The sequence below is a fragment of the Pituophis catenifer genome, unplaced genomic scaffold, assembly GCF_029215685.1.
Source record: "Pituophis catenifer annectens isolate HBS135680 unplaced genomic scaffold, rPitCat1.0.hap2 SCAF_17, whole genome shotgun sequence".
Classification (NCBI taxonomy): domain Eukaryota; kingdom Metazoa; phylum Chordata; class Lepidosauria; order Squamata; family Colubridae; genus Pituophis; species Pituophis catenifer.
Genome location: NW_027256897.1, coordinates 5,668,524 through 5,682,959, shown reverse-complemented (window position 1 = coordinate 5,682,959; position 14,436 = coordinate 5,668,524).

Sequence of the window (14,436 nt, the reverse complement as noted above, 5' to 3'; positions counted from 1 at the left end):
TACTTCAGCAGATGTTGTCATCTGGGTCATATCCATCCACATGTGGTAGCAGTAGCAGGATTACAAATGCCATGTTATGCTCTCCTCCAAATTTCTATAATTGGCCTTATAAATAAAAATTGTATCGCACACTACATCCAGAACAAAAAAAACCCGACTAAAAGGACAACCATTTGTCTGAAATGTTACAGAATTTCCTGTTTGGGCAGGGGGTTGGACTAGAAGACCTCCAAGGTCCCTTCCAACTCTATTATTCTATTCTGTTAAATTTAAGTAAAACATGACTTCCCTATATAATTCATGTCACACAACAAGGCAAACGTAGATAGAGAGGTTTTTTTTTTTAACGAGGAAAACATTTGATGTAAAGAGAATAGAAGCAATTTTAATGTTTATAAATAATTTGATGCAATCATCACTCGGGTAGAATGTAGATGGCGGAGTTTTGGAGGAGTTTTTTTTTTTAAATGATGCCTTTCCTTTCATAATATTATGTGCATTTTATTTTAGATAATATTGAAGTGATGAATCAATATAAATATTACAGAGTGCTGCAATGATTTGCAATCATTTCCTAGGATGGCGAGGTGATTTTAGCTTAATGTATTCAATTAGTTATGTAATCAATGAAATAACGAATTCCACTTTTTTTTTTTTTTTGCCACAATTGTAATTTTTCTGCTTATTCCTTATTATTTTATTTTCCGGCTACTGGGGCCTTTTCCTAGTCTCTCTCTCTCTTTTTTTCTTTTATGTCCTCATTTAGTTTCTCCTTCAAATATTTTAAAAGAAATATAGGTTCAAAAGGCTTTACTTCAGTGGTGGTTTCCTCCTGGTTCAGCCTGGTTCGGCCGAGCCGGTAGATGTGACGATATGACGTCACCGAACTGGTTCTCTTTGTTCGGGAGCTGACTGGGGACCCCTGGCCTTGAAGATCCAGAGTTCCACTCCAACAGAACATGGCTTACATACTTTGATTTCTTCTGGACATTTCTCTAAGCCCCTTCCTCTAATCACGGCTTCCTTCCTGGAATCGTGCCCTACCTGAAGAGTTTGTTTTTATCGCTACGTCGAAAGTCCTCTTAACCAAGTCTAATCAGTTAAGCCTGGGGTTTGTTGCTATCTTCACAGTGTCTTAGACTAATCACCGTAATAAAGGCACCGAAGGGAACCTTCTCCAAAGTGGCATTTACTACTGGTTGTGCCCGAGAACAAAAGCTTTCTGATTAAAGTCAGCTTTTTATCACTTCAGAGCAAATCTACTCCATAGAAAAGCGCTAATAAAACCTACAGAAGCAGCAGGCTGAAACAAATATTCAAGCAATAAAGAAAACAGCAGAAGGGAGGGGGAAGACCATTCGGCTCCTTTTTAAGTAGACGTCTAATTTCCTTGGAGAAAGGAGAAAAGGTACAACGTGTTAATCAGGACGGGGAGATGTAGTTCATCGTTCCTTATTTAATTGATTTGTGGGCCAGAGGAGTGATCGTTGGTTGATATTTTAATTGATTTAGTGATTGAGGAAGTTAACACGCTGGCCGGTCCCTTAAGAATCCTGGACAGCTTACAGAAGTGATCATCAGATGGTATTTTAATGGATTCACTGATTGAGGAAGTTAATACGCTGACCGGTCCTGGCTAGTTTACAACATCTTCTATCAACATCATTAATACCATGATTGTAATTTGAACTTGCTACACTATCAGCATGGCTGTGAAAGTTGGACCATAAGAAAGGCTGAGCGCCAAAGCTGACAGATGTCGTTGAAGGTCCCACCAAGTGAGGCCAACGTTGACATGATGGGACTAATGGTCCACCCTGACATCCCCCTGCCAACAAAAGTGCATATAGTCAAGGCAATGGTTTTCCCAGTTGCAATGGATGGCTGTGAAAGTTGGACCCTAAGGAAGGCTGAGCGCCAAAGAATGGAGGCCTTTGAACGATGGTGCTGGAGAAGACTCCTGCGAGTCCCTTGGACTGCAAGGCGATCCAACCGGTCAGTCCTAGAGGAGATCAACCCTGACTGCTCTTTAGAAGGCCAGATCCTGAAGAGGAAACTCAAATGCTTTGGCCACCTAATGAGAAGGAAGGACTCCCTGGAGAAGAGCCTAATGCTGGTAACGATGGAGGGCAAAAGAAGAAGGGGACGGCAGAGAACGAGGTGGCCAGATGGAGTCCCTGAAGCAGTTGGCGTGAGCTTAAATGGACTCCAGAGAATGATAGAGGACAGGAAGGCCTGGAGGAACATTGTCCATGGAGTCGCGATGGGTCAGACACGACTTCGCAACTAACAACAACAACAACAACACTATCAGCATTATATGTCAACAGATGTTGAGACTTTGGAAAAAGTGCAAAGAAGAGCAACTAAGATGATTGAAAGGCTGGAGACCAAAACACATGAAGAGTGATTGCAGAATTTGGGTTTGGCTAGTCTTGAGAAAATAAGGGCTAGGATTTGAGGGGCTGCCACAAAGAAGAAGGGGGTCAACTTATTTTCCAAAGCACCAGAAGGCAGGGCAAGAAGCAATGGATGGAAACTAATCAAGGAGAGAACCAACCAGGAATTAAAGAGAAACTTCCTAACAGTGAGGACAATTAACCAGTGGAACAGAAGTTGTGGGCGCTCCATCACTGGAGATTTTTAAGAAAAGACTGGACAGCCACATGTCTGAAATGATATCAGGTCTTCTGCTTGAGCAGGGGGGTGGACTAGAAGACCTTCAAGGTCCCTTCCAGCTGTATTCTGATTGATTGATTACAAAAAAAACCCACCAAAAAGCGCATTAAAAGCATGGGGAAGCCATTGTGATTTGAGCCCAGACTTAATTGACAGTAGGTTTCTTTTCACTCCCGCCACATGGGCTCCATCATGCAAGAAAAAAAAATAAATTAAGGTTGTTGGTGTCAAAACACATCCGGATGCTTAAGCAAACCACAGCCTCCATTATTGTTTTCTGATGATAAGGATGAACGTAGAGGAAGGAACTTTTTAAATATATAGGAGCAATACCCTTAATGTAGTCTGTTTTCATTAAATTGAAAAGCAATCCAATATAGTGTTTGCCTTAACCCTGCCTGCCTTCCAAGGTCTGGCTCCATTCTCTACGAAGAATTTGGCACGCCCAAGCTAAGATGGACAGGATGTCATCTGGTGCCAAAAGTTACAAGCCTTTCTTAATTGCTGGATCTGCCCGAGAGCAGACGGTCCATCAGCTGTTCTGTCTTTAGCTACTTCAGCACAATTGCATCGAGCAACTTAAAGGCTCTGGTTCGCCAGAAGATTCCTGTCTTTGCGAATAAGGCCTTCGGAAAAACCAGCATTTGATGCTGAGAGGGTTGGTTGTCCTTTGCTTCTTCCCACTTGTAGACTCCGTAACTTTGTCCCCTTCCACGCCTTCAGGTCGCCTTCAGGAAGTGAGGGGAGCCGAATGTCAACTCGCAAAGCATTCTTGGCCTGCTCTCGAGATGCCATAGACAGGAGGGGGGAAAACTGATGGAGCAGCATGGCAGTCATAACCAGAAGCACATTTCACGCATACTTTTCTCAAGGCTGTATCCCAGGTTAATTGGAACAGCAGGAGGGGTGTAATCTCTACAGCCCGCGAAAGTGCTCCGTTGAAGAATGTAATTTATGACACACCTTGCGAGGAGGAGGGACACAGGATCATAATTGGGCTGTAAATTATGTGGGGCAGAGCTGGCTTCACTTGGGTATGTGCCGACATGTTGCTCCTTATAAATAACTGGGTTTCTTTTGAAGCTTGGCTTAAGACTCATGATTTAATTAGGGCATCTGACAGAACCCTGACAGGCAGCTATTGCAAATTCCTCTGTTTCAACCAGGATATCATTCTGGAGAGGAGGGCCAGAGAAGAGGAAAGGAAGCTAACAAGAATCACACAGATGGCCAAGAGTCTGGTTGGCTGCCAAATCGGCAAACCTCTCAGCAGGCCAAACTACAAGACGACAACAAAACCGGACGGTTTGTCCACAAGATGCAGGAAAAGAGCAGTGTTGTGATCACAAGCCCAGCATCTCCCAAAAATCTTTTGCTTATTAATGACTATGTCAACTCGTGAAGCATTCCTGACCTGCTCTCAAGTCGCCATAGACAGGGGGGGTTTGGGGAATCGAGCCTCGCAGCTGCAGTGAGGAACTTGCACTTCAGTCAAAACAAAACACATTCCAGCCCGGCAAACGTCAAGGCCATCTCCACGGAGATCCACAGTGGCCGGAGGGAGTGACTTCCCCAACCCGCAAAATTGCTTCGTTGGGGAAAATGTGACTGATGACACACCTTTGTGGGGAGTGGGGGGAGGAAACAGGGTCAGAGCCAAGGCACGAATTAAGTGAGGTCAGAGTTGGCTTCACTTAGTCCGTGCCGACATGATACTCCTAATAAATAACTGGATTTCTTTTGAAGCTTCGCTTGAGGCTCATGATTTAATTAGAGCATCGGTCCAAACCCTGACAGACTAATTGGAGTTGGTTTGCCAAAGGCGATCACCATCTAGATTCCAGTTGCATGCCATTCCTAAAATACACTCCAAACATGTACAGGTTGCACTTGAAGGCCTCCAAGCTCCTTTTTCAATTCGGCTGTTCTATTATTCCGTTACATCTTGGACAAACTTTGATATGACCAGAAGACACTTTGGCCACCAGATTCCATTGATATCCAAATGTAGCTCCTTCCAGATGTGTGGACTTCAACTCCCAGAATTGCCCCGGCAGCATGACCCATTGATGACAGTTCTGGGACTTGAAATCCACACAACCAAAGTTGCTTGGGTTGAAAAAGACTACCTGTTCGGGGCAGGATCTAGAATCAAAGATGCACCAAGGTTGATAGCTAGGCCTTCATTCTCTGCTTAAATGAGAATGGTGATCATATCCATTCCATCAGAATAACAGAGTTGGAAGGGACCTTGGAGATCTTCTAGCCCAACTCCCTGCTGAAGCAGGAAAACCCTATAACATTTCAGACAAATGGTTGTCCAATCTCTTCTTAAAAACCTCCAGTGTGAGGACACCCACAACTTCTGGAGGCAAGTCATTCTACTGATTATTTGTTCTCACGGTCAGGAAATTTCTCCTTAGTTCTAGGTTGTTTCTCTCCTTGATTAGTTTCCACCCATTGCTTCTTCTCCTGCCTTCAGGTGCTCTGGAGAATAGATTGACCCTTTCTTCTTTGTGGAGACCCCTTAGATATCGGAAGACAGCTATCATGTCAGAATGCAGAATAACAGAGTTGGAAGGGACCTTGGAGGTCTTCTAGTCCAACCCCCTGCTCAAGCAGGAGGCCACATATCATTTCAGACAAATGACTGTGCAGTATTTGCTTGAAAGTCTCCAGTGATGGAGCATCCACAACTTCTGGAGACAAGTTGTTCCAACGATGAATTGTTCTAACTGTCAGAAAATTTCTCCTTCATTCTAGCTTGGTCTCTTTGATTAGTTTCCATCCTTTGCTTCTTGTCCTGCCTTCAGGTGCTTTGGACAATAGGTTGACTCCCTCTTCTTTGTAGCAGCCCCTCTAATATTGGAATACTGCTATCATGTCATCCCTGGTCCTTCTTTTGATTAAAATAGACATCCAAGTCTTGGTTATTCTATGGTCCTTCTTCTTCTCCTCATCTTTGGGTTCTTGCTTCAATAACTCCAGCCGAGTTAGAAAATCACACACAACCACACCAGAGGTGTGAAATGGTGCTTGGGTGAGAGGGTTGGACTAGATGTTCTACAAGGCAGAGGTGGTATTCCAGCAGGTTCTGACCAGTTCTGGAGAACCGGTACCAGAAATTTTGAGTAGTTCGGCGAACCGGTAGTAAAAAGTCTGACTGGCCCCGCCCCAATCTATTCTCTTCCTCCTGAGTCCCAGCTGATTGGGAGGAAATGGGGATTTTGCAGTAACCTTCCCCTGGAGTGGGATGGGAATGGAGATTTTACAGTATCCTTTCCCTGCCACGCCCATCAAGCCACGCCCACCAAGCCATGCCACGCCCACCAAGCCACACCCACAGAACCGGTAGTAAAGAAAATTTGAAACCACTGAGCCACACTCATCTGCCAAGTTAGCTCTCTTGAGACAGATTTTTTCCCCCCTTTTGTTTCTAACAGCCACAATCAACATAAGAGCCTTGATAGTACAGTGGTCTAAGCACCCTGTTATTAACACAGCTGCCTGCAATTTACTGCTGGTTCGAATCTCTCCAAGGCTCAAGGTTGACTCAGCCTTCCATCCTTTCTAAGGTAGGTAAATTGAGGACCCAGTTTGTGGGGGCAATAAGCTGACTTCGTATAAATATACAAAAGGATGAAGGCTATTGCTTAACGCATTGTAAGCCGCCCTGAGTCTCCGGAGAAGGGTGGCATATAAATCAAATTAAAAAAACAAAAAAAACATGGATCTCTGGATAATTCCCATCCATAGCTTTCAGTCCTACCACTCTGGAATAATAAAGAACAAATCCATCTTCCACACAAAAGTTGTGTAGATATTTGTAGGGGGATGTCATTTTCTCCCACCCCTGGGTATTTTAGAGCGATCCAATTTATTTTCAGAAATTACCCTGGATGTTTTACCTCCAGCAAGAGTATTCGAGTAGACAAGGTTGGCTTTGAACAAAGCCGAAGCACGTTTCTCAAAGCTTTAACTGATATTCGTGTGTGAGAGAGAGGGGCGGGAAGTGCTATTTTTGAGCAAATCCAGTTTGTACTCTTTCAGTTAAAGAGGTTTTTTAAAAAAAAAATTTATACCCTTCACAGATGTTTCTGTTTAACACTCTCGTAAAACTCCAGAAGAGTAATTATTGCCTTTGTAATGAATATTTTAATTTTACTTGTAAGGGCGTGGAGGAACATAGGAGGGGGAAAAAAAAAACCCTTATCCTAATTCATAAAAATTAAGGCAAATATTATGGTGGCTAAACTCTAATAGAGCCAGATCACGGTTCTAATCCTAAATTTAAATGCATTACTGATCCCTGAAACATTAAATGTCCGATAAGTTAAATTAGGTTCCTTGTAAGCATAATTAATCTCCTTCTTCAATGAAGATATTACAAAGGAGTTAATTTGATTCCCAGAAACATCCCTGAAATTGAATTATAAGATAAAGCAAATATTTGACCTTTTTAAAAAAAAAATTAAAAAAAAAAAAGCAGATAATTACTACAAGGGGAAATCAATATGCCATGGGGAATTCGCACAAAACCTTATTTCTGTGCAAACGCTAAGCAGCTAGGTGTGAGTTTGAGCAGCAATGCATGCTGGGAACTTTCCTCTCCCCAGGCACTAATAACCAAGGACGCAGGATGAGAAATCTGTCTCCAGCATGGAACCTCTTCTGCAGATTTTTTTTTTTTTTAATTGAGCCAAAGAAACATTGTTAATCCTTTTCTTAAGGAATGCTATCATGAAACTACCTTTCCTTCCCAGGGGGGTCTCTTCCAGAGAAATCCAACATCTCTTCTGAAAGTGTTTATACTGCTTGGGATCCATTGATCGGTGCATGTGCTAATCCCACTAAGCCTGATCCCTTATTACAGTTGTACCCAAAATAGGCTGACCATAATCTGGGACTGCAAACTATCTAGACAAATTATAGATAGATAGATAGATAGATAGATAGATAGATAGATAGATAGATAGATAGATAGAGGTAGGTAGGTAGGTAGGTAGGTAGATAGATAGATAGATAGATGATAGATAGATAGATAGATAGATAGATAGATAGATAGATGTAGGTAGGTAGGTAGATAGATAGATAGATAGATGTAGGTAGGTTAGATAGATAGATAGATAGATAGATAGATAGATAGATAGATAGAGAGATATAGATGAGAGAAACAGAGAGAGAGAATATACAATGGATAGATAGATGATACATGATAGTACATGATAGATCTATGTATAGATGGATAGATAGATAGAGACAGATGATAGGGATGGATATATATAGACAGACAGACAGACAGACAGACAGACAGCTGTCATACACACCTACACGATGCTTCCTTTTCTGTGCTCCAACTGGCTCAAAATTAACGTCATCAAGTGTTTTTATGAGCGAGTTCCACTTTTGTTAAAAAAAACCTTTCATGTCATAAATAACCAAGAGCTTCTCCTAATAAATATGACACCCTCTCCAAACGAGCCACTAATTGCTACAATTGCTCACAGAAATGTGTATTTATAAAGGACGCCCCTCCCGGCAAATGGCAGAAGGTGCTCCATCCGACATTAAAATTGCAGCTTACATCTGTGTGATGGGGAAGTTGTTGTGGTGGTTTTACCGCTTTTGAGTAGAAAAACACTCCAGGCCAACGTTTTCGAGCAACGTTAAATTAAACGGCTTGCGGGGACTTTGTCTCCGGCTCGAAGGTGGAAAATTGCCTTTCTTGTCATCCTTTCAGCTGTTTAATTGGCCTAACTATTGAAAATTTAAGAACATTACCCTACCCCCCAAAATAAGCCCCAGTTAAGATTGTCAGCCAGATGGATGCATTTAGTACCGTATTTCCCCCCAAATAAGACCCAACTGGAAAATAAGTCCTAGTATGATTTTTCAGGATGCTTGTAATATAAGCCCTACCCCCCAAAAAAGCCGCAGTTAAGATTGTCACCCAGATGGGTGCATTTAGTACCATATTTTCCCCAAAATAAAACCTAACCAGAAAATAAGCCCTAGCATGATTTTTCAGGATGCTCATAATATAAGCCCTACCCCCCCAAAAAAATAAGCCCCAGTTAAGATTGTCAGCCGGATGGGTGCATTTAGTACCATATTTCCCCAAAAATAAGACCCAACCGGAAAATAAGTCCTAACATGATTTTTCAGGATGCTCATAATATAAGCCCTACCCCTCCAAAATAAGCCCCAGTTAAGATTGCCAGCCAGATGGATGCATTTAGTACCTTATTTCCCCCAAAATAAGACCCAACCGGAAAATAAGTCCTAACATGATTTTTCAGGATGCTCGTAATATGAGCCCTAACCCCCCCCAAAATAAGCCCCAGTTAAGATTGTCAGCCAGATGGATGCATTTAGTACCGTATTTTCCCCAAAATAAGACCTAACCAGAAAATAAGCCCTAATGTGTCTTTTGGAGCAAAAATTAATATAAGACCCTGTCTTATTTTCGGGAAAACACAGTATCAACTCAGCTAGAGCAAAAATGTATCCAGTCAAACTTTTTTTTTATTTTGAGTGTCAAACAGATGCTGCATTCCCATCCCACTTCAGTATTTGTGGATGAAATTGTGAATATTTATCTAAGTGCAGGTAGGACCAATCCAGGTTCTCCAGGGGTGACAGGTTGCAATTAGAAGTTATCTTAGATGCTGGATTTCAGAAATAAGCCAGATCTGTTGACCATGTGACAATAAATGTGGCATGAGCCACATGAATCCAGAGATGGATTCAACACATCTGACCATGACTGATTTGAAATAAGTTCTCTTCTATGTGTCTATGAGGATTCTCAGTCATCCAGGTCATGGTTGTCCCAAAAGTGCTTTTTCAAAAGGCAACTAGACTTTGTTTTTCCTTGAAGAGGTTTCGCTTCTCATCCAAGAAGCTTCTTCAGTTCTTCAGAAGGCAACTGGACTTTGTTCTTCCTTGAAGACATTTCACTTCTCATCCAAGAAGATTCTTCAGTTCTTCAGAAGGCAACTGGACTGTTTTTTTCCTTGAAGAGGTTTCACTTCTCATCCAAGAAGATTCTTCAATTCTTCAGAAGGCAACTGGACTCTGTTTTCCATTGAAGACATTTCACTTCTCAATCCAAGAAGCTTATTTAGTTCTTCAGAAGGCAACTGGACTTTGTTCTTCCTTGAAGACATTTTGCTGCTCATCCAAGAAGCTTCTTTAGTTCTGAACTGAAGAACTGCAGAAGCTTCTTGGATGAGAAGCGAACTGTCTTCAAGGGGAAACAAAGAAAAAGCCCCTTTGGGATCCTCTTCTAAATATCGAACTGGAATTGTTGACCTTCTCTCTTTCTTTCAGCCTGCCAACTATCTAGAATTTCCACCTGTGTTTAAGACAGATTTTGATTATTTCTTTTCTTTTTTTTGGAAACCCCAGCTGCTTAGCAGATGGTAAGCATGGGGGCGGGGGGGGGGGGAACCAGCTCTCCTCCCCCACTTAAAAAAAAAATCAGGGAAAAAAAAGGCTGCAAAAACGCTACGTCCCTACACCCCTATTCGTTCAATCTGCTGTTTTGCCTCGCGACTAGACTAATAAGCCATTTACGCTACTTGAATGCTTATCTGGTGTAAATGCATCTGTCAGCCACATTCCACATCATCAATAAAAGCTGGCGGATCGTTTTATAATTCAATGATATAAGCTCTAAGCATCTTTGGGGGGAAATATAATTTAAAGATCGCCATGCTGCGGTTTCCGGGGTTGGTCGTGTCTGCATTGACAATACCACCCGTTGGAAGTCGAAGCATCTCCATCCTGGAATTGACCGCAGACCTCTGCTTGCGTCCTTAAGGCTTTGCTGGATGCTGGCTTATCTGAAATAGCCATATCTTTTGGCTTGTCCGGTCTGGTTTGCAGATCAACTCTGCAAAGCCAGGAGGGCCACGAGGCAGAAGGCTGGCTCTGGCGGGTCTGCACGAGAAGACCCTCACCCATCGCCACCTGTCCATAGCTCGGTGGCTTTCAAAAGGCTTCTGGTTTCGATTCCAGGACCTCCAGCTTAAAGAGGGAAAATAATAATAATAATAATAAGCAGGCTACAAGCCGCCATCTGGATTATGTGGTATGTGGGCTCGCGCAGTCTGGAACCTAGGGGGAATGCAGCAAATAAAGTTTTTGGTGTCCGGCCATTTCAAGAGATGAAGCGCCAACCAGAAGGCCTCCGGAAAAGACGCTGCCTCTAATGTAAGGGCTGGAAATGGGAGTGATAGATTTGAAATAAAATAATCAATCCAATAGAGAGGATTTCTCCTTGGGTTACTAGGAGTGATTGTGTTGGTTTTTACATGACAAGATGGAATGGAGTGGGGCGGGGCAGGGCAGGACGGGATAGGCTAGGAATGGGATGGGATGGGATAGGATAGGATAGGATTGGATTGGATAAGATAGGGATGGGATGGGATGGGATGGGATGGGATAGGATTGGATAAGATAGGGATGGGATGGGATGGGATGGGATGGGATGGGATGGGATGGGATAGGATAGGATTGGGATGGGATGGGACGGATGGGATAGGAAAGGATCGGATAGGATTGGATAAGATAGAAATGGGATGGGATGGGATGGGATAGGGATAGGATAGGATAGGATAGGATAGGATAGGATAGGATAGGATAGGATAGGATAGGATAGGATAGGATAGGATAGGATAGGATAGGATAGGATAGGATAGGGATGGGATGGGGATGGGGATGGGGATGGGGATGGGGATGGGGATGGGATAGGATAGGATAGGATAGGATAGGATAGGATAGGATAGGATAGGATAGGATAGGATAAGATAAGATAAGATAAGATAAGATAAGATAAGATAAGATAAGATAAGATAAGATAAGATAAGATAAGATAAGATAGGGATCTGATGACGGGACGGATAGGATAGGAAAGGATAGGACTGGATAAGATAGGAATGGGATGGGATGGGATGGGATAGGGATAGGGATAGGATAGGATGCATGTGCATGCATGGGGGCCCGGAGCACATGCATAGGATCCACACGCACATTGCATTTTGGGGGTTCGGGCACGCATGGGTGCATTCTGGCGTGCACGTGCATGCTTTGGGCACTCGGTCTGGAAAAGGTTAGCCATCACTGGAATAAGGAATAGAAATAAAATAGAGTCAAGTAGAGTACCGTGATTTCCCGAAAATAAGACCCTGTCTTATATTTTTTTAACCTAAAATAAGCACTTGGTTTTATTTTGGGGAAGGTCTTATTGTTTTGGGGTGCATGGAGCAAGATGGGACTTTTCTTGCTGTCTTACCTGATTTCCAGCTCTGCGTTTAAATATTTTCAGGGGGGGGGCGCTTATTTTAGTGCATGTGCTCAAAAGCCCAATTGGGCTTATTATCAGGGGATGTCTTATTTTCGGGGAAACAGGGTTGAATAAAATAGAGTAGAGTGAATAGAATAGAATAGAATAGAATAGAATAGAATAGAATAGAATAGAATAGAATAGAATAGAATAGAATAGAATATGGAAGGGAAGGGAAGGGAAGGGAAGGGAATGGAATGGAATGGAATGGAATGGAATGGAATGGAATGGAATAGAATAGAATAGAATAGAATAGAATAGAATAGAATAGAATAGAATAGAATAGAATAGAATAGAATTACAATTAGAATGGAATGGAATGGAATGGAATGGAATAGGTTATAATAATATAAAACATTTTATAACATAAAATGTTATATTTCAGTCTCTTCCTCAACCCATGAACACCTTAGCAAGGAGCTGAATATTTGTGGCGATGCTTTCAATTCCCCCTAATCAGAAATATTTTCCCGACAAACCCCCCTCCCCCCCCCAAGTTGGTTATTATTTGATTATTTATTTATTTTATTTTGATTTGATTTGATTTTTATACCGCCCTTCTCCAACAGGACTCAGGCGCTGAGCAGCCGAGATAAAACATGACATATAAAATTTAAAAAACAGTTTAAAAGACATTAAATAATTTCGGCCCTCAATTTAAAACAACCCAGTTAAAACCAATAATCACGAAGCGCCCGGCTTTAATTTCCAGGGGTGTTTAAAAAAAAAAAAAACGGGGTTGGATATTTTAATACCTGATCTCTTCAGGTAGCAATTTGCATTTTCAGGCGGAGATATTTAAAAGGGCACCTCTGGGTGGCATTTTCTCTCGTGGCTCCTGTGCCGTTTTGTGTGTGCGCATTGGCTGGGATGAATCTAAGTGTCACATTTTCTGTCTTTTGTTTTGTTTTTTAAATTAACCCAGCCGATGAAAATCCCCGTTTTTTTTTAATTCCATCTCAAGAGTCTGATCACAAACCTAGTTTCATTTCCCCGAACCGTTCCTTTCTGGTTTTCCACGTCAAACGATTCTAGGTTAGAGTCATTAAAATATTGCTCTTCTTAGAGATTTCGTTTTCCCCCCAGGGCTTTTAAATGGGGGGTGGGAGGGTGGGAGCGATTTCCATGGCGCTGTTTAAATTAATTAGGTCAAAATTTTGCAGGGGAAGTAGAAAAAGTTCTCCCTGCTAACTCCCCACCCCCACCCCCACCCCCCGGTAAAATGCCTTCCCTGATTTCCTCGGCAATTATGGAGCTTTGGTTCGTTAGCAGGTTTTCATTACGAATGGATTTTTTTTTTTTTACTCTTTTGAAACTAGGATCGTGCAGAGACTAGAGACAGTCACTTATCTGGCATAATGTAGGTTTGCCTGCTTGAGCAGGGGGCTGGACTAGAAGATCTCCAAGGTCCCTTCCAGATTCTATTCTATTCTATTCTATTCTATTCTATTCTATTCTATTCTATTCTATTCTATTCTATTCTATTCTATTCTAATTTTGAATTCCATTCCATTCCATTCCATTCCTTTCCTTTCCTTTCCATTCCGTAATTCTATTCTATTCTATTCTATTCTATTCTATTCTATTCTATTCTATTCTATTCTATTCTATTCCAATTTTGAATTCTATTCCATTCCTTTCCTTTCCATTCCATTCTGTAATTCTATTCTATTCTATTCTATTCTATTCTATTCTATTCTATTCTATTCTATTATATTCTAAATTTTGAATTCTATTCTATTCTAATTCTATTCCAATTTTGAATTCTATTCCATTCCTTTCCTTTCCATTCCATTCTGTAATTCTATTCTGTTCTGTTCTATTCTATTCTAATTTTGAATTCTATTCCATTCCATAATTCAATTCAATTCTATTCTATCCTATTCCATTCCTTCTTCTATTCTATTCTATTCTGCATTCTATTCTGTTCTGCAATCCATTCCATTCCATAATTCTATTCCATTCCATTTTGAATTCCATTCCATTCCATTCCATTCCATTCCATTCCATTCCATTCCATTCCATTCCATTCCTTTTCCTATTCTATTCTATTCTATTCTATTCTATTCTATTCTATTCTATTCTATTAAGAGTGAATGACAAATAGTCCTCGATGTACGACTACAATTGAGCCTCAAATTTCTGTTACTTGAGACATTTGTTAAGTGAGCTCGACCCCATTCTACCACCTTCCTTGCCACTGTTATTAAGTGAGCCGCTACCGTTGTTAAGCTAGTAACCCAGTCATTAAGTGAATCTGCCTTCCCCATCAACTTTGTGTAACAAGTCACAAAAGTGCCCTGGGAAACCGCGACAGTCATAAATACGAATCAGTTGCCAAGTGTCTGAATTTTGATCACACGACCGCGGGGGATGCCGCAAAGGTCGTTAAAAGTGAACGACGGCCA